Here is a 22553-nt window from a genome sequence, read left to right as displayed (position 1 = left end):
GTTGTAGCAATTGTGATAATGCTAGAAATATGAAACTTCACAGGATTATGCCCAGATGTCATGCGCATGTATGGAGAAAAATGTGTACAGATCTGACACTGGGTAACCAACCAAAAGCGCAAAAAACTGTCAAATTTGAACCGAAGCTTTCACTAAAATGGAACTCGGACGGATACGTGCTGTGCTAAATCTGTAATGTGAATATGTATTATTAGCAAGTTGATGATATTGTGAATATGATTTATGTGAAAAATAGATTTACTGTTCTGAAACAAAGGGGAGGTAATCCCTGGGTTGTAAAATCAGCATCACTATGACACTAGATTTCCTTCTCAAATCAGGAGAAGGGAAATACTCTACCAATCGGATTCCTAGAGGGTGTACTTAGTATAATTCTGCCTACCCACCCCTTTGGGAAATACATAAATAGGGACAGTTTAGCACCTAGAAGGACACACAGATTCACCCATCAACTGACTTACTGGCGAAGCACTCTGCAGGAGAACACAGATCCAAGACTCCAGAACTTTGAAAGCAGAGAAGGCCCAATTCCAAAGCTGAACCCTTCTAAACTGGCCTTTAAAATCTTGCAACCTGATTTTAACCCCAGACTTCCAAGGGGCACACCAAAAATTGAACAGCCTGGCTGTGCTGTTTCTGCTTTCTTGCCAAGAACTCTTGCTAGAACCCAGAGATCCCAACCAGTAGAGCAGAGCTGTAACCAGATAGTTGTAACCCAGAACCAACCCGTCAGATCCAGTCCAGAGGGCCGTGCAGAGACCAGAGTGCCGTGCTGAGTGCAGAACCGGGTGCCTGAATCCTGTCTGGTGGGCTAGCAGAATTCCAGTCCAGAACCCGTTGACCAGATCTTTGACGGGCCTATTCCAAACCATAGTTGTGAGTATCTATCGCATAGAATTGTCCATAACCAACCTCTTATCTTTAAGTAATCCTATCCAACCCATTCTATCAAATCCAGAACTGCATTGTAGAATCTCTTTCTTGTTTTTCTGAATCTTTCCCTCATCCATATAGTCCTTTGTTAATTGTAGTGGTGAGTTCATCTTTGTGCTAATATATTTGCTGCAGAAAGATAAGTGTCTTGGCGGGCAAAAGTCAGAGCAGAGGCGCCGCTGTTCTGGTGGCTGTCCGTTGGGTATCTTGAATCTTCATAGCCTCCTTAGTGTAAAGAATATCCTTGTTTGTAATTTCAAAAGCGCATCTTTCATTTGAAAATCTTGACTCTTTCGGAGAAAAATCGACCTCCTCTAAAACCTTCATAACTTCTGAACCGTACATGGTAGAAACGAAATTTAAGTGTCAAATTGAAGCTACCATCCTCAGCTGTCCAAATTCAAACTTATAGTTTTCCCGCAATCGCCTTTCTCGCGTGCTGAACAGTTTGCTGTGAATTTGCATTTGGCTCAATTTCAACACGTATAAACCAGCTTTTCTTTGCATCTGACCTCAGATTTCAGTTTCCAATCTGCTAGTTGTTCACTCATCATTCTAGTGTGTACCTGAAACTATACAAAGCGGCTCCCACTAGTTTTGAATCCAATTTAGAGAATGAAATTCATTTTTCAGTGTTTTTCCCATTCATTCAAAACCACATTCAAAAGCATTTGACCTGTTTCGAAACCATTCCTGTTTCTCTCTGCTTGCTGGGGGGGAATTGGGATTGGTTGAGATTGCATATTCCTAAAACCTGTTTTCTCTCCTTCCATCTCTATATTGCATATTAGGGGGGATTGAGTAGTATCAGGGGGAAAGAGTGATTACATTGCATTTGATTGAATACACAAAATTATTATTTCTGTGCTGCATTAATTTCCTATCATTTCATTTGACTGAACCTGCACAAAGATTTATTCTAGGCTACATTATTTTTCTCATCCATACTCCTTCTGATTAAAGAGATTGTTGATTGTAACATCACCCATTGGTGATCATTGTATAAATATTAATAGTGTGATATCTAGATATTGTTCCAATTCATAAAAGTGTGATATATATCTTGTTCAAATTCATAAAATAAATCTTTCAACTTTGCAAAACAACCTGCTTCCTGGTACAGTGAGACCGGGGGGGGGATTCAAAGAGGGGGCATGATATAAGGGTACATCATTCAGAAATAAAAGAACTTATAGACACAAATATATAATTAAGGGTTTCAATTGTGCATCACACGCTAGGCTTTGACTTAGGTGGAGTGCTGGGTTGAATTCACTTACAGCTCACACATCGTCGCGCAGGCCTCCAGAGAATATTCCATTATGTTTAGAAGACATTTTATCAGACCTATATGCACCACTACATCAAAACAATGGTGCCCTGGCAAATCAAGGCCCATACTGCACATCACAGCTTTGAATACTATGCACATGTACCAGAGGTGCAGAATTCATACACTTACAAGAACAGTACAATTTTGATATCATGGCCTGAACAAACCTACAGTAATTTGCATCTCCTGCCTCCCTGGGGTTAATTCACACTAACACACGTGGTCATCCTGTTTTATATTTGTCAGGTCCCAACCAATGTAGAGGCATCATCTATCCCCTCCCTGGACACCCCCATACCTTTCCAGTGTGGGGGTGCAAGGTATCATGGCCTGAACGCACCAATGGTAATTCACATCCATTGCCTCCCTGGGGTTAATTTACACTGACACAAGGGGTTATCTTGTTTTATGTTTAATCTGGTCCCAACCAATGCAGAGGCACTATTTACCCTTCCGGGACATCCCCACACCTTTTAATTGTGGGGGTGCATGATATCATGACCTGAACGCACCTATGGTAATTCACATCCCCTGCCTCGCTGGGGTTAACTCACACTAACACAAGTGGCCATCCTGTTTTATAATTACTCGGGTTCCAACCAATGAAGAGGCACCAGCTAGCCCCCCCTTGCACACCCCCATACCTTTTGATTGTGGGGATGCAACATATTGTGGCCTAAACATACCTATGATCAATTGCATCCCTTGTCTCCTGGGGGTTAACTCACAATGACACAAGTGGTCATCCTGTTTTATGTTTAATCTGGTCCCAACCAATGTTGAGGCACTATCTAACTCCTCCCTGGACACCCCCATGCATTTTGATTGTGAGGATGCAAGATATCATGACCTGCACACACCTATGATAATTCGCATTCCCTGAATCCCGGGGGTTAACTCACAATGACACAAGTGGTCATCCTATTATATGTTTAATCTGGTCCCAACCAATGTAGAGGCACCATCTAGCCCTCCCTGGACACCCCATAACTTTTGAATGTGGGGGTGCAAGGTATCATGGCCTGAACGCACCAATGGTCATTTGCATCCCTTGCCTCCCTGGGGTTAATTAACACTGACACAAGTGGTTATCCTGTTTTATGTTTAATCTGGTCCCAACCAATGTAGAGGCACCATCTAACTTCTCCCTGGACACCCACATACCTTTTGACTGTGGGGGTGCAAGATATCATGGTCTAAACACACCTACAGTAATTTGCATACCCTGCCTTCCTGTGGTTAATTTACACTGACACAAGTGGTCATTCGGTTTTGTGTTTACTCTGGTCCTAACCAATGTACCGACACATCTAGCCCCTCATGTAACTCCCCCATACCTTTTGATTGTGGGAGTGCAAGATATCATGGCCTGAACGAACCTAGGGTAACTTGCATCCCCTGCCTCCTTGCGGGTAACTCACACTAACACAAGTAATCATCCTGTTTTTTGTTTAATCTGATCCCAACCGAAGTAGAGGTACCATCTAGCCCCTCCCTGCACACCCCATACCTTTTGATTGTGGGGGTGCAAGATATCATGGCCTGGACACGCCTACGGTAATTCACATCCTCTGTCTTCCTGGGGTTAACTCACACTGACACAAGTGATCATCCTGTTTTATGTTTAATCTGGTCCCAACCAATGCAGAGGCACCATCTAGCCCCTCCCGGGACACCCCATTACCTTTTGATTGTGGGGGGTGCAAGAAATCATGGCCTGATTGCAACTATGGTAATATGCGCCCCCTATTTCTCTTGGGTTTATTCACACTAACACAAGTGGTCATCCTGTTTTATATTTGCTCAGGTCCCAACCAATGTATAGGCACCATCTATCTCCTCCCTGGACACCCCCACACCTTTTCATTGTGGGGGTGCATGATATCATGGTCTGAACACACCTATTGTAATTGACATACCCTGTTTTTCTGGGGTTAACTCACACTGACACAAGTGGTTATCCTGTTTTATGTTTACTCTGGTGCCAAATCATGTAAGGGCACCATACAGCCCCTCCCTGGTTACCTCCATACCTTTTGACTGTTGAGGTGCAAGAAATCATGGTCTGAACATACCTATGGTAATCTGCACCCCCTGCCTTCTTGTGGTTAATTTAGACTGACATAAGCGGTCATCCTGGTTTGTGATTACTCTGGTCCTAACCAATGCAGAGGCACCATCTAGCCCCTCCCGGGACACCCCCATATCCTTTGATTGTGGGGGGTGCACGATATCATGGCCTGAATGCACCTATAGTAATTCGCATTACCTACCTCCCTGGGGTTAACTCACACTAACACAAGTGGGTATCCTGATGTATGTTTAATCAGGTCCCAACCAATGTAGAGGTACCATCTAGCACTTCACTAGACACCCCATACCTTTTGATTGTGGGGGTGCAATATATCATGGCCTGGACACACCTACAATAATTCACATCCCCTGTCTCCCTGGGGTTAATTCACAATGACACAAGTGGTCACCCTTTTTATGTTTAATCTGGTCCCAACCAATGTAGGGGCACCAGCTAACCCCTCCCTGGACACCCACACACCTTTTGATTGTGGGGGGTGCAATATATCATGGCCTGAATGCACCTATGTTAATTCTCATCCCCTGCCTCGCTGGGCTTAACTCACACTGACACAAGTGGTCATCCTGTTTTATGTTTACTCTGGTCCCAAGCGAAGTAGAGATACCATCTAGCCCCTCCCTGGACACCCCACACCTTTTGATTGTGGGGGGTGCAATATATCATGGCCTGAATGCACCTATGTTAATTCTCATCCCCTGCCTCGCTGGGCTTAACTCACACTGACACAAGTGGTCATCCTGTTTTATGTTTACTCTGGTCCCAAGCGAAGTAGAGATACCATCTAGCCCCTACCTGGACACCCCATACCTTTTCATTGTGGGGGTGCAAAATGTCATGGTCTGAACACACCTATGGTAATTTGCATCCCCTGCCTCCCTGGGGTTAACTCACACTAACACACGTGGTCATCCTGCTTTATGTTTACTCAGGTCACAACCAATGTACAGGCACCATCTACCCCCTCCCTGGATACTTCATACCGTTTGATTGTGGGGATGCAAGATATCATGCCCCGGACACACCTATGGTAATTCATATCCCCTGTGTCCCTGGGCCTAACTCACAATGACACAAGTGGTCATCCTGTTTTATGTTTAATCTGTTCCCAACCAATGTAGAGGCACCACATAGCCCCTCCCAGGACACCCCCATACCTTGTGATTGTGGGAGCTGCAAGATATCAGGGCCTGATTGCGTCTGTGGTCATTTTCAACCCCTATTAGTCTTGGGGTAATTCACACTAACACAAGTGGTCAACCTTTTTTATGTTTACTCTGGTCCCAAATTATGTAAGGGCACCATATAGCCCATCACTGGACACCCCATACCTTTTGATTGTGGGGGTGCAATATATCATGGCCTGGACACACCTACAATAATTCACATCCCCTGTCTCCCTGGGGTTAATTCACAATGACACAAGTGGTCACCCTTTTTATGTTTAATCTGGTCCCAACCAATGTAGGGGCACCAGCTAACCCCTCCCTGGACACCCCCACACCTTTTGATTGTGGGGGGTGCAATATATCATGGCCTGAATGCACCTATGTTAATTCTCATCCCCTGCCTCGCTGGGCTTAACTCACACTGACACAAGTGGTCATCCTGTTTTATGTTTACTCTGGTCCCAAGCAAAGTAGAGATACCATCTAGCCCCTCCCTGGACACCCCACACCTTTTGATTGTGGGGGTGCAATAGATCATGGCCTGAATTCACCTATGTTAATTCTCATCCCCTGCCTCGCTGGGCTCAACTCACACTGACACAAGTGGTCATCCTGTTTTATGTTTACTCTGGTCCCAAGCGAAGTAGAGATACCATCTAGCCCCTCCCTGGACACCCCACACCTTTTGATTGTGGGGGTGCAATATATCATGGCCTGAATGCACCTATGTTAATTCTCATCCCCTGCCTCGCTGGGCTTAACTCACACTGACACAAGTGGTCATCCTGTTTTATGTTTACTCTGGTCCCAAGCGAAGTAGAGATACCATCTAGCCCCTAGCTGGACACCCCATACCTTTTGATTGTGGGGGTGCAAAATGTCATGGTCTGAACACACCTATGGTAATTTGCAACCCCTGCCTCCCTGGGGTTAACTCACAATAACACATGTGGTCATCCTGCTTTATGTTTACTCAGGTCACAACCAATGTACAGGCACCATCTACCCCCTCCCTGGATACTTCATACCGTTTGATTGTGGGGGTGCAAGATATCATGCCCCGGACACACCTATGGTAATTCATATCCCCTGTGTCCCTGGGCTTAACTCACAATGACACAAGTGGTCATCCTGTTTTATGTTTAATCTGTTCCCAACCAATGTAGAGGCACCACATAGCCCCTCCCAGGACACCCCATAGGCCCTCCCAGGACACCCCCATACCTTTTGATTGTGGGAGCTGCAAGATATCAGGTTGCATCTGTGGTCATTTTCAACCCCTATTTGTCTTGGGGTAATTCACACTAACACAAGTGGTCATCCTGTTTTATGTTTACTCTGGTCCCAACGGAAGTAGAGGTACCATCTAGCCCCTCCCTGGACACCACCATACCTTTTGATTGTGGTTGTGCAAGATATAATTGTCTGAACACACCTATGGTAATACACACACTCTATTTCTCTTGGGGTAATTCACACTAACACAAGTGGTCATCCTGTTTTATATTTGCTCAGGTCCCAACCAATGTATCAGCACCATCTATCTCCTCCCTGGACACCCACATACGTTTTCATTGTGGGGGTGCATGATATCATGACCTGAACGCACCTATGGTAATTCACATACCCTGTTTTTCTGGGATTAACTCACACTGACACAAGTGGTTATCCTGTTTTATGTTTACTCTGGTCCCAAATGATGTAAGGGAACTATATAGCCCCTCCCTGGTTACCTCCATACCTTTTGACTGCGGGGGTGCAAGAAATCATGGTCTGAACACACCTATTGTAATTTGCACCCCCTGCCTTCCTGTGGTTACTTTACACTGGCACAAGTGGTCATCCTGTTTTGTGTTTATTCTGGTCCTAACCAATGTAGAGGCACCGTCTAACCCCTCCCAGAACACCCCAATAGCTTTTTATTGTGGGGGGTGCCAGATATCATTGTCTGAACACACCTACAGTAATTTGCATCCCCTGCCTCCCTGGGGTTAACTCACACTAACACAAGTAGTCGTCCTGTTTTATGTTTAATGTTATCCCAACCAAAGTAGAGGTACCATCTAGCCCCTCCCTGGACACCCCATACCTTTTGATTGTGGGGGTGCAATGATATCATGATCTGAACACACCTATGGTAATTCGCATCCTCTGCCTCCCTGTGGTACATTTACACTGACACAAGTGGTCATCCTGTTTTCTGTTTATTCTGGTCCTAACCAATGTAGAGGCACCATCTAGCCCCTCCCGGAACACCCCCATACCTTTTGATTATGGGGAGTGCAAGATATCATGGCCTGAACGCACCCATGGTAATTCGCATCCCCTGCCTTCCTGTGGTACATTTACACTGGCACAAGTGTTCCTCCTGTTTTCGGTTTAATCTGGTCCCAACCAATGTAGAGGCACCGTCTAACACCTCCCGGAGCACCCCAATACCTTTTAATTGTGGGGGGTGCAAGGTATCATTGTCTAAACACACCTACGGTAATTTGCATCCCTTGCCTCCCTGGGGTTAACTCACACTAACACAAGTAGTCGTCCTGTTTTATGTTTAATGTTATCCCAACCAAAGTAGAGGTACCATCTAGCCCCTCCCTGGACACCCCATACCTTTTGATTGTGGGGGTGCAAGATATCATGATCTGAACACACCTATGGTAATTCGCATCCCCTGCCTTCCTGTGGTTAATTTACACTGACACAAGTGGTCATCCTGTTTTGTGTTTACTCTGGTCCTAACCAATGTAGAGGCACCATCTAGCCCCTCCCGGAACACCCAAATACCTTTAGATTGTGGGGGGTGCAAGATATCATGGCCTGAATGCACCTATGGTAATTCACATCCCCTGCCTCCCTGGGGTTTATTCACACTAACACAAGTGGTCATCCTGTTTTATGTTTAGTCTGGTCCCAATTGAAGTAGAGGTATCATCCAGCCCCTCCCTGAACAGCCCATACCTTTTGATTGTGGGGGTGAAAGACAGCTTGGCCTGAACACACCTATGTTAATTCGCATCCCCTGTCTCTTGTAGGTTAATTCACAATGACACAGAGCGCATTCTGTTTTATGCTTTATCTGGTCCCATCCAATGTAGAGGCGCTAAGTAACCCCTGCCTCGACACCCCCATTCCTTTTAATTGTGGGGGGGTGCAATATATCATGGCCTGAATGCACCTATGGTAATTTGCATTCCCTGCCTTCCTGTGGTTAATTTACACTGACACAAGTGGTCATCCTGTTTTCTGTTTACTCTGGTCCTTGCCAATGAAGAGGCACCATCTAGCCCCTCCCGGAACACCCCAATACCTTTTGATTGTGGAGGGTGCAAGATGTCATGTCCTGAACTCACCTATGGTAATTCGCATCACCTTCCTCCCTGCGCTTAATTCACACTAACACAAGTGGTCATCCTGTTTTATGTTTAATCTGGTCCCAACCAATGAAGAGGCACCATCTAGCCCCTCCCTTGATACCCCCTATCTTTGTATTATGGAGGTGCGAGATATCACGGTATGGACACACTTACGGTGATTCACATCCCCTGTCTCCCTGTGGTTAAATCAAAATGACACAAGTGGCCATCCTCTGTTATGTTTACTCTGGCCCCAACCAATGAAGAGGCATTATCTAGAGCTTCCCAGGACACCCCCATACCTTTTGATTGTGGGGGGGGGTAAGATATAATGGCCTGATTGCACCTATGGTAATTTGCATCCCCTATTTCTCTTGGGGGTAGTTCAGACTAACAATAATGGTCATCCTGTTTTATATTCACTCAGGTCCCAACTGTTGTATCAGCACCATCTATCTCCTCCCTGGACACCCCCATATCTGTTCATTGTGGGGGTGCATGGTATCATGGCCTGCATGCAGCTTTGGTAATTCATATCCCCTGCCCTCCTGGGGTTAACTCACAATGACACAAGTGGTCATCCTGTTTTATGTTTAATCTGGTCCCAACCAATGTAGAGGCACCATCTAACCCCTTACTGGACACACCCATACTTTTTGATTGTGGGGGGTGCAATATATCATTGACTGAACGCACCTATAGTAATTTGCATCCCCTGCCTCCCTAGGGTTAACTCACACTAACACATGTGGGCATCCTGTTTTATATTTACTCCGGTTCCAACCAATGTGTATGCACCATCCAGCCTCTCCCTGGACACCCCATACCTTTTGATTGTGGGGGTGCAAGATATTATGGCCTGGACACACCTATGGTAATTCATATCCCCTGCCTTCCTGGGGTTAACTCACAATGACACAAGTGGTCGTCCTGTTTTATGTTTAATCTGGTACCAACCAATGTAGAGGCACCACCTAGCCCCTCCCAGGACACCCCCATACCTTTTGATTGCAGGAGGTGCAAGATATCATGACCTGATTGCATCTACGGTCATTTTCACCCCCCGTTTCTCTTGGGGTAATTCACACTAACACACGCGGTATTCCTGTTTTATATTTGCTCAGGTCCCAACCAACGTATCGGCACCATGTATCTCTACCCTGGACACCCCCATACCTTTTCATTGTTCAAGGCAGAGTTTGCAGTTACTGGCAGGACGCTGGAGGCTCTTTTCAGTGTTTGCTGAGCTATGTGCATCAGAAGGAGGAGTGTATATAGACCTGCAACCTCGCAGAGCGAAGCGGAGTTTGAGGCAGAGTTCGCAGTTACCAGCAGTTAATGGCATTAGCCGGCATTGGTCGAGGGTCTCATTTATATCATCAGCTTTGCTTGCCCGGGGCCTTGAACATGCGTGAGTACGGTGGGTTCCCCCTCCTCTTTCTCAATTGGATGGTTACCAACTGAATGGTCTCCTGCAGGTACGCCTTATAGCAAAACAATTTTAAAGGCCATTCTACGTAAAGGCTTATCAGCGACTTTTTCCTAACACTGTCTAAGGCTCATGGTGAATAAGGATATTAAACTTTGAACTGCTACCTTTGGATTGGTTGACTACGACCTCAGGGACCGTGGGGGGCTGCCTCTTGGCTTCCCCCTTTGACCTGAACCTCTATTATTAAAATAAGGTGCAGACTAGGCACACTTCCAGAGACTGCGGGGCCTCCCAATTGAAAACGGTTACCCTTTGATCTGGTTCCTGCCCTTAAATATGTTTTAATCCCGCCGGCTTGGCCATACCTATGTGGATTTCTATTGACCCGAGCCTCTATTATCAAAATAACTTGCAGAGAAGACCCGTTTCCAGAGACTGCGGGGCCTCGCAATTGAAAAGGGTTGCCCTTTGATCTGGTTCCTGCCTCACGTGGACCTCAATTTTAAGTACATTTCTACTATGAGCTCGGGACTAAGAAGCCAAATGGGGCAAAATGTATTGGAGGGGACATTTGGTAACTGGGAATCTGCCTGGGGGTCTGGCTCCCCGGAACTCTATTACTGAAAGCTACCCCCAGGTGTCGACCTCCTTGTGTAAACTCTTGCCAGCTTGCTCTGCTGGGGAGAACCAAAGCCAGGGGTAGGGTATTGTCAAGGCTCTTATACACCCAATTCCACAGCTGTAACTAAACTTGGATGACCAGTTTAACCCAAGACTAATACCCTTTACTATATTGACTCAACCTGTCATTTATCCCTCTACTAGGCCACCTATAGTGCCCCTGCTAAAATGCCAGAAGCCCATTATAAAACATCACTGACTGATCTTAGTATCATAGAGCTCGCTGACCACACAGTGGAATTAGAGGCAAATAATTAGCTAATGAAAGGTAATCACGCTTTAAGCCTGGAGCAATAAACCTGTGATGCATCTATACAAGACTCACCTACGGCACTTAAGAACTTAATAGATAGGTGTAACTCTGGATACAACCAAGAAGGCTATGCTCAATCCCAATTTGATAAATGAAGGGCATTTTGTGCTCAAAGTGATTCTCCAACATTACATCATACCCTGAGGGAAGTTGATGAGCGGATACGCTTGACCCACCCAACGGTCTCCGCACTGAACATGGTTTTGAGTTCATTTGTTTTGCTATATGACAATATTTGGGCGGAGCTAAAAACCACTAATGTAATGCTGGCGGATGTGACTAGCAAATTGGAAGATCTTAGTCTTGAAGTACGATGTGGGCCAGTTAGTGCGGGATTAATGGTGGAAGAGGTGGAAGTGTAGGGGTTACCACGAAATTCCATTGCTATTGGTGAGTCTGTAGAAATCATTGAAATCTCTGATGAGCACTCGTTGGAGGAATTTCTGAATTGCTCAAATATGTTGACAGGACCCAGGGGGGAACATATCCCAACTTGCTCCCTCGGGAAGTGTCCAAATGAGCTTTGCTCTAACATAGATCACACACAGTGATGATCCTGATCCAGATGGGTGTGGTCCACCACCCCTGGGAGGTGATGTGCTGGCTGAGGTAGTTCTTGCTGATGACTCTCCTGTAGTTACAAAAAATAATGCTAAGAAATTGAAATTGGTAAAACGGAAAGTACTCTCACGTACAAATCGTATTCTTAGCATTAGAGCAGCGCATAAATCTCTATATTCCGCTTAAGGTTATCTCCTCTTAATGAGCATGGTAGCTCTACTATGGAAGAGCTAACTAAAGCTCTGCCTGTTGAATCTGAAGTGCAAACCAAAATTAATCCTTTGCCTCCTCAAAAGGAAGCACCTTTAAGTTCTGGGCAAAGAGTTCCTATTCTCCCAACCAAACCCTTAGTGATCCAGGGTAATGGCGAGGATAAAGCGCTGTTGGGTCCTGGAATGGTATTTGGGGGAGCATATGGGGTGACCCAGGGGAAGGTGGCCGCAATGCGTTACCCCGCTGGCTTGGTAGGGGTGTCAGGGGTGGTAAGCTCTGAGGCTGCCATGTTTGGTCAGATTGAATCTATCTGGGACCATGTAAGAGTGCTTCTTCTTCGGCTGTGCCGGGAGTAAAGAAAACTGGGGGTGGCCATTCTGTTTTGTTGGGGGTATTGGGAGGGAGATCCCCTAAGATGTTGGTGGAAATGGAAACAGAGTAGTTGGAGCACTCTGTCAAATGGTGGGTCATGATGACTCGGAGGAGCGGGAACTTGGAAAATAATTCTCCCGATGGCTATCAGTGTTGGACCACTCTCTTCTGGGGTGGGAAGTGGCAAAGGTACATTCTGGCTATTGCCTGAACCTGTAATAGTGCCAGCAGCATCTAACTACCAAAGATTGGCCACAGGAGTTAAGGATCTGCTCCAATGCCTTCATCTGCCCTCCAGATATGTATCGAGGGCTGGCATGAATGAGCATAGATCAACAGGAGGGATCTCTCAAACTACACTACTGAACTCACGAATGGGTGATACCTGGAGTGCAAAAATAAGGGATACAGCTGGTATACAGTCGAGGAATTATGGTGTTAGATGGGACCATCAACAAATTACTATCAGAATGAGCAGTGTACTGGGCCCGGATAATCCTGTATTCATGATTAGGTCTAACATCTTGTCAATCTTTGCAGAAATACCTTCACTGGGTTTGATTAGCTCATCTGATATTAAACAAGTTGCTTTCCCTGACAGAGATCAGCTGGACTCCTGCTCTCTATATTTGAACTCTTTGCTAGTAAAGGAATTTATACTCACACAAAGTGAGATGCTATTAAATTTAGGGTTTGACATTGAGCAGGAAGGAAGTGGAAAAGGGGGGCCCCATCTACAAAAATGATAAGCAACGAACTGTGCTTCCTCAGGGGGGCCTTGGGAATGCGGGTCCGGCCAGTGGGAATGGTAAAGCTGAAGCTAAAGCAATAGATTGAGCCACAATTATCTCCTCCTTGTGGCAGATATTGGTCCCGTAATGAACATAAAGGTTGGGGCACTGAGTTGAATTTTATTTTGCTAAGTATAAAATCCTGGAACTGTACATCTTTTTACCAACCCTACTTGTTTGGCTAATGTACGAGAGGCCATCTGTGTCTGCTTACAAGAGACATGGCTGACTACTACACCCTTCTTGGATGGCTATAAGATTTTTAGCCAACCAGCAAAGGCAGGCACAGGGGGGAGGCCTTCTGGAGGCTTGCTGATTGCCATAGAAAGCACTCTTGGCCTTATTGGGATGATTATGGAGAATCTGCCTTTTGGTATATTGGGGGTGGACCTTACATCTGGGGATGGGGCTTGGAAGTTCCTGATCATTAGAATATACTGGCACAAAGGTATCTCATTGGTGGACCTCCTTGTTGAGAGAGTGTGGCAAGTAATTTATGAATGGTCAGGGAAGTTAATAAATGGCAGAGTTTTAGTGGTGGGGCACCTAAATGCTGACTGTGGGACACAGAGAAATTCATGGGAACTAGACCTGGATATTATTGGTCACTCTGGGAAGCAACAACTGGGGAGAATTTGGCATGTAGGACTGGGTGGTATAGTTTTACAGCCATTTGTGGGGAATAAGTGTTGAAAATTATAAGGAGTCTGATTGGCACACCTGGCATAGGGGTAATAGCTCCTCCATATCGGATTACATCTATCTAGATTATTTCCTGTTTAATAGATGTGTGTCATTTACGGTGCTGAAGAATGATTGGAGTGACCATTCTATCTTGACAGCCATGTTTGATCTGACGGTGAATACCAGAGAATTCAGATTGCAACCACATGTTGCAGCGACAGAAGCAGAAAATGCAGTACGATGGTCTGAGGCTAATATCTGTACCCTAAACTGTAGTCTGAGAGATTCACTTAATAAATCTACTCTAGAAACTAAACAACTTTAATATGAATATGCTCCAGAGTTTTATACAGGACGCAGTCTCTGGTATTCTACCTCTGACTAATAGTAAGAAGAATGGCCGTGACACACATACACATTGCTATAATTGGGATCTGGCCTCTGCAAAAACTTCTATGAGAAGAGAGATTAGAGGGGCCCGTCGGTTCAGTGTGGTTGAGGGCTTTAGACATGAATATGTCAGGAAAATCAAGCAGTCCTATAAAAATGATTGCAAGTCAATAAAAAACATTATATTGCAACAGGATGCTGAGACAATGCTGGTTGTCCTGATTAGGGCTGAGGTCAGTGCTTTCTGGCACCTTATTAATGGTCAGGTTCCACATTTTGTGGTCACCCAAATAAATACTATCTCAGAGCCTCAGTGGGTCGAGTTCTTTGAGAAAAGGTTTGGCACACCTACGCCAAATCTATCCGTGTTATCTGACACTATGGATAGTAACACCTGGGACCCTACTTTGGATATTAGTGCTACGAACTCCCTGATAGCCAAATGTAAAAAACTCGAGCACCAGGCCCAAATGGCCTCCCATCAATACCTTTAAGGCTGATATTAACTTTTGGGCGAATCTTTTACTCCTGAAATTTAAGGATATCATTTGAACAGGGGTAACCTCATCTTCTTGGAGTACAGCCCATGTGAGGCCAATATTCAAGTGCGGCAGTAGGGCTGATCCAACTAACTATCGGCCGATCTCTCTTATAGATGCTGATTGTAAAATCTTTTTGGCCTTTCTTCTTTCTCATTTGGAAGAATGGGCTAAAATGGCTCAACCCCTGGATCGGTTCCAGACCGGTTTCAGGAAGGGCCACTCAAACTAACATTGATGGGTTGGTACTTAAATGTCTTCAGGAAGATGCTTGGAGGAGGACGAAGTGCTGCAAATATATGGCCTCTATCGATCTATCAGCTGCATTTGATTGTGTAGATTGTGGCAAACTCTGGGCAAAACTTGCTAAATGGAGGTTACCGGGGGGTCTGTTGAGGCTGATCAGGGGTGTCTACGAAAACTGTGGAATCCAAGTCCGCCTCAGCCAAAAGGGGGATGTATCACAGAGAATAACATTTTATCGGGGGGACAGACAGGGTTGTGTCCTGGCAACCTTGCTTTTTAATCAGTATATTTCGGATGCTGTGCATGCCCTGACTAAGGAAGGATTCATTGCACCTAAAATTGGAAAGGCAAAAATCCCATGGTTAGAGTATGCAGACAATTTTCTAATCTTCAACCTTACTGGGTTGGTCTGCAAAGGCCTCTCACTAGATTTGCAGAATACGCTAGAGCGAATGGGCTTATTATTAATCTGATTAAACATAAATAGTGGCCTTTAAAAAAACGAGGTCTAAGATTAATCAGTCTGCGGGGTATGTTGAAGGGATGGCCCTGAAATGCTCTGAAGGTGTCAGGTATTTAGGCTTTAATTTTGGAGCCTATAGGAGATCTAAAATTGGTTTTGAAGCACTGCTCTGTAAGGCCAAGCATTTAGAGTCCCAGACTATACAAATCGATGGAAAATTCAGTTGATTTACCATCAAACCGGCAATAATGGTTTTTGAAGGCAAGATTGTACCAAAGTTAACGGATGGTCTGGAACTGTTGTCGGACAAAGCGGAGAAGATCTTAGACAAAATTGAGGGCAGAATATGGAGAAGGTTACTCGGCGCACTCAATGCAGTGCCCTTATCGGCACTAAGATTTGAATTAGGACTTTCTTCACTCTTGGCGAGGGTGCAATGGCGCTGCCTGACCCTCCTTGTGAAAATTGTAGCCTATATACCTAACTCCCTGTACCATCTACTGGGTGAAAATATAACCCTCGCTGTAGAGCTCTCTGCTCTGATGGAAAGATGCAAACACATTCTACTTGACATTGGCTTAAATCTGGAAACCTTGGTTTCTAATTCCCTTAAGGTAAAAAGGGCACTGCTTGACCTCGATTGGGTTCATACGACAGATTACTTCAATTCTTATATAGCTTTAAGCCATCTGGCGCATGAGCATAAACGTCGAGGATCCCCCTCCAAAATTCTGCTCCAGTTTCCGAATAGGTACTATCATGGGACCCTACTTAGGGTGCGGTGGAATCGTTTTCTGACCAAGTAAATCCTGTTAAGGAGGAACCTTATTAAGAAGGAGGAAACTGGATGTAGGTTTTGTTTGTCCAAATCTGAGTCGTTACGACATTTGGTCCTGAAGTGTGATTCGCTAAAATCGTTAAGGGCCAGATATCTGCCAGCATTAGGGTTGAACTGTATTCCTTCTGATGTAGATATGGCATGGAAACGCTGTATGTGCACTCAGACTATACATGAGGGGCTGGCTTTATCAAGCTTCGTTAAAAGTCTAAATCTGTAGAACTACAGTAGTTGTGGGATAAAAGATTGCTCTTCCTAGAGGAAAGTTCTGAGCTTGGATACCCCAACTTCTTTCTCTGTCTGCCCTGCATCTGTAATGCAAAATGTTCTCTCTGCCCGTTCTGAATTTGTAATGTTAAGGCTTGACTTGATTGAATTGAATTGTTGGAAATGTTCTCCTGGATTTCTTTCTTTTCTTTTTATCTTTATCTGTATCTGTATCAAAGTGCTTCTGCTTATTAATCTTTAGGGGGTAGGTTCATGGACATGCCTCTACAGGTCTTATCTTAATTAATTGCAATGTTTTTAATTGGACATTTCTATTGATTTTATGGACGTTTTAAAGACTTGTTTATGTATTTTTTGTATGCTGTTTTCTTCTTACTTGAATATGTTTTGTTTGTTTAATTAAATATTATAATGGATGCTTGTTTAATATGTTAATGTGTATATGCATATTTTCTTAAAATGTATTAAAGGGTTATTAAAACCAAATACAATAAAAGAATAAAATAAAATAAAATAAAAAAATAAATTGTGGGGGTGCATGATATCATGGCCTGAACGCACCTATGGTAATTCACATACCCTTTTTTTCTGGGCTTAACTCACACTGACACAAGTGGTCATCCTTTATTATGTTTACTCTGGTTCCAAATGGTGTAAGGGCACCATCTAGCCCCTCCCTGGATACCTCCATACCTTTTGATTGTGGAGGTGCAATATATCATGGCCTGAATGCACCCATGGTCATTTGTATCCCCTGCCTCCCTGGTGAGTTAACCCCTGGCTCCCTGGGGAGTTGACCACTTGTTTTAGTCTGAGTTCAGACTAACACAAGTGGTCATCCTGTTTTATATTTACTCAGTTCCCAACCAGGTATCAGCACCATCTATCTCCTCCCTGGATAACCCCATACCTTTTCATTGTAGGGGTGCATGATATCATGGCCTGAACGCACCTGTGGTAATTCACATACCCTGTTATTCTGGGGTCAACTCACACTGACACAAGTTTTCATCCTGTTTTATGTTTACTCTGGTCAAAAATGATGTAAGGGCACCTTCTAGCCCCTCCCTGGAAACCTTCATACCTTTTGGTGGGGGTGCAAGATATCATGGTCTGAACACTCTCTGTTTACTCTGGCCCTAACCAATGTAGAGGCACCATCTAGCTCCTCCCCGGAACACCCCCATACCATTTGATTTTGGGGGGTGCAAGATATCATGGCCTGAACGCACCTATGGTAATTTCCATCCCCTATTTCTCTTGGAGTAATTCACCATAACACAAGTGGTCATCCTGTTTTATATTTGCTCAGGTCCCAACCAATGTATCGCACCATATAGCTCCTCCCTGGACACCCCCGTACCTTTAGGTTGTGGGGGTGCATGATATCATGGCCTGAACGCACCTATGATAATTCACACACCCTGTTTTTCTGAGGTTAACTCTCGCTGACACAAGTGGTTATCCTGTTTTATGTTTACTCTGTCCCCAAATTATGTAAGGGCACCATCTAGCCCCTCCCTGGTTACCTCCATATCATTTCATTGTGCATGATAGCATGGCCTGAACGTGCCTATGGTAATTCACATACCCTGTTTTTCTGGGGTTAACTCACACTGACACAAGTGGTCATCCTTTATTATGTTTACTCTGGTTCCCCTTAAAGTATTTACATGCATCCTTTAGCCCCTTCCTAGATGCCCCAAAACCTTTTGATCAGTGAGGTGCACAGAAGGTGGAACCAAGTGCTGAATAATCTGTGGATGACTTGTGTACACTCTGTGTGGAAGTGGTAACCAGTGACTCCAGAGGGAGCTGTGATTGTGAGTATATGTGAGATGGAGTGGTAGTGTTGTGGTGTGCAGGAGGTAGGAGAGTGGTAGGTGAAGAGTGTAGATATTGAAGGACTAGAGAGGGTTCAAGTGGAAATGAGAGGTGAGTGGCAGAGAGAGGTAGTAGTGAGTGGCAGAGAGGGCAAATGATGGGAGGAGTTGTAGAGACGCATATAAAGGGGCAGAGACTGTCATAGGTGAAGGAGGGGAGTGTGAGAGATAAAAGAGCGAGGAGTGTGAGAAAAACAAATGGACAGAAAAGGAAAGAGGTGGAAGGAGATAGGGAAACGGGAGAGAGGAGGAGGAGAGAATGGAAAGTGTAGGTAGTAAGAGAAGGTGGGAGATTAGGGGGTAAGACTTGAGAGAGGTAGAAGATAAAAGTAGAGAGCAAGGCAGCATAAAATCATGGAATGGAGTCAAGGAGTGAGAGGGAGAGTGTACGGCTACCGAGTTCTATTTTTATGCAAAATACATTTCAATGGATTCCTCATCAGATGGATATCCATTCCAGTGTCAGCTGCTCATAAACCTTTTGACATGGGGCGTTAGAGCACCTCGACTCGGCCGTCGATCCCTCTTGACTCGAGGCGATGGTCGTCGACTCCAGGTGGGATGTTGGTCGCCCTAAATATACTGCATCACGATGCCCCTGTCCCTCAGTTTATTTTTTCCACGCACTCAGCACGATGCTCATCGGTACAACTCACTTTCTCTCAGAGAAATATTCTTTTCAACCTACGAATTTCATCTTTTTCAACGTGGTTTCAATATTATGTTGGCTTCCAAGGTGTCGGGCTTCAAGCGGTGCAAGGACTGTCGTTCCAAGATGCCCATTACCGACCCACAGTGTCTGCTTGTGGTGCCGGCATTGGTCACGTCAATGAGGACTGCAGTTCTTGCATGAAGATGAACAGGAAGTCACTGTGGAAGAGGGCTGCGAAACTACTAGTGTTCGGGTGACCCCCGTCAAAATCTCTGGCCTGCTTGACTGCCTGGTCGTCGGAGCTCAAGAGGGAGGGGGCCCACTCCAACAAATGATGTAACCAAAAAGCGATCACATTTGCGCAGTCATTCCTCATTCTCCTCTTCCCATAAAAAGAAATGGCATCATCGACGAATGTACGATTTTGGTTCCACTGACGTACGCGTTAAGTCGGCTTCAGGGCCTACATCTAGGACTGAGTGGGAGATTTTTAAAGAGCAAATCGATGACATGTTTAAGAAAGCAGCTGCAGGTATGGGTGACTCCTCGAAGCAGCATGCTGCATTGGTTCAAGTGGTTCCCGGCCCCAAGGAAACCGTGTCGGCACCTGAGCCCTCAGGCTCAGCGCCATCTGCTGGCAAGGCATTGACGCAGCTATTGGTGTGATCTGGTGTGGATCCGTCAGCATCGATGTCCCACTGATCATACATGCATCAGTGTCGATCTTATTTTTTCTGCACTATGGCTTTGATTTTCAGTGACGATGATGTCCAAAAGCCATTTGACGTTGATCTCACGTATTCAGGCAATGGAGGCACAGATCTTTTCTCAGATGTGGCTGATTCAATGGCTGTGGCAGAGGGGTTTTGAGATGCAAGTGGCCTGGACACGTCCTCTGATGTGGAGACTCAGCAAGACCACCCTTATGGTCATGCAAGTGCAAAGTATCGTTCCACAGTGGACAGGAAAGTGGATGCCCTAGGTTGCAGTGCCCCAGCCAGACCTCTGTCATGATATGATCTGACTGACATTTTGGATGAGGGAGCCCCTACGGAAAGCCCCCTGCCTTTCAATATGGCCGCTGCTGACCCCATCACCACCTTGTGGAAGAAGTCTTGTACCACAGCACCTGTGAATTCTTTCTTCACAAAGAAGTATAAGCCAGCAAGAGGGGACCCAATATACCTCCCCTCTCATCCTAAGCCCGAGGTGCTGGTCGTACAAGCACCCACAGTTAATACTAGACCATCCACATCAACTTCCATTCTCCCTACGGATAGGGAAGGTACTAAAATAGATGTCCGGGCAAAAGAAGTATTTTCGTCAGGCATATGGCCTTAAAGGCGATCAATGCATCCTGCGCATTTGTGAAATACAGCTGTGGGCTTTGGCAAACCATCAGGGAAGCTTCCCAGTACATTCCCGAAGGTGAGATGCGTAAGGCTTTTTGGGAATGGTGGACGATGGTCAAGAGGTGGCCCGGCAGTCCTTGCCAACGGGCCTGGGTGTTGCTTTGATTTCTCTCCCCATGCTTCACCGGTTGGGGGACAAATAGGCAAGCATTGGCCCCAATGGTGGGCAATCACCTCTGATGCCTGTGTCCTTCAGGTCATCCAATGGGGGTACTGTTTGTCTTTTCTAAAGAGCCCTCCAGACAGATCACCTCCACCTCCTCAACAACCGAATAGGTGCTCCAGGAAGTACTTCAAGCCCTGCTTTTAAAAAGTGCCTTGGAAGAAGTACCTCCCAAGCAGAGAGGATTGGGCTGGTATTTCCGATATTTGCTGGTAACCAAGAAAGGTGGAGGACTTCATCCCATCTTGGACCTCAGGGCTTTGAAAAAGTTCCTGAGGAAGGACAACTTCAAAATGGTGACATTGAGAGATATTCTCCAAGCTCTCAGACTTTAGGATTGGCTGGTGTTGTTAGATCACCAGGATGCATATTTCCATCTGCGGATCCACCAAAAGCACAGGACATTCCTGAGATTCCTCATAGGGGACAAGCACTACAAGTTTAAGTTGCTCTCCTTTGAGTCGATCCGGCATTCATGTGTTCCCATACCTGGACAATTGGTTGATCAGAGGAAGGTCGGCAGAGCAAATTTTGTCCCATCTCAAGAAAACTTGCTCACTATTTCACAGGCTGGGTTTCTCCTTGAACTTAAAGAAGTCCCACACAACACCAACACAAAAGCTCCAGTTCATCAGAGAGGTCCTGGACACTGGTGTGGGAAGGGCTACCACTCTGAGGAGAAGGTCACAAGTGTCAGACGGATGTTTGACTGTTCTAGAAAGAACAGAAGGGAAGGACCAACCGGGGGTTTATTTGAGGTAGCACATATAAAAAAGAAAACAAATTCAATTTCATCAAACCAACAAGTTAATCTTTAAGCCAGAAGCCTCTAATACATACAAAAAGCTGTGCAAACCCACACAAACAACAGATTACCCATTCCATACATACCACATACTTCATTCCAACCAACCCAAACATTTATTTTTCAAACAAACCAAAGGAGCAGCAAGATAAAGCAGCAATAGATATTCTCTGAAACTAATTACAAGGGAAATAAGCAAAGAGGCATATACATAAAGTGATTCAACAATATTTAATTGTTCTAACAAGAACAAAACAATGTTCACAGGTCTATAAGTCCACAAGGGAGCAATTTATAAAACATGATAGTATATCATAGATTCATGGACCCGTTCCAGAGCCAGCGGTTCCCTTCATCAGCCTGTTAGGCCTCATGGCCGCCTGCATTTTTCTAGTGCCAGGGGCCAGACTGCGTATGCAGTCTCTGCAGTGGCTATTACAGAGTCAATGGTCCCAGTACTTCATCACATTAAAGTACATTCTAAAGATAGAAATCACATGTTCTTGCTTCTACACTGAGTGTGTACCTCTTTTAATGGGTCCCCCCAAGTGTGAGATAGCTCCAACGTGTACATGACAGAAACGTCAGTGGCAACAAGTTGAATGTTCAAAGAACCTTTTGGTTATCATAAACCTTTTCTGACTGAATTGATAACTTAGATTATCTTTTAGAATATTAGTCTCACTTTAGATTGGGTCTACAGGTTATTAAAAATGAAATTGTTACCATAAGTAGACTGACCTAGTGTGTATGCCTTTTAAATACTGTCTTTTTTAAACTGCCTGTGATGTCACACACTGCGCTTTCCACGCAGTGCAATTGACTCCTCTTTCCAACAGGAGGCTGCCCCATCTTGAAAACTCTGGCCAACAGTTGCATATTAGGATTGCGATTATTTTCCATTCCATTTCCTGTCTGCTTTTCGATAAGCAGCACACCAGTGCAACCTAGTACTAGAGGGAATGTAGGTAGTTGTAGACAGA

The sequence above is a fragment of the Ambystoma mexicanum genome, chromosome 11, assembly GCF_040938575.1.
Source record: "Ambystoma mexicanum isolate Mex_15411 chromosome 11, UKY_AmexF1_1, whole genome shotgun sequence".
NCBI lineage: Eukaryota > Metazoa > Chordata > Amphibia > Caudata > Ambystomatidae > Ambystoma > Ambystoma mexicanum.
This window is presented reverse-complemented; position numbering follows the sequence as displayed.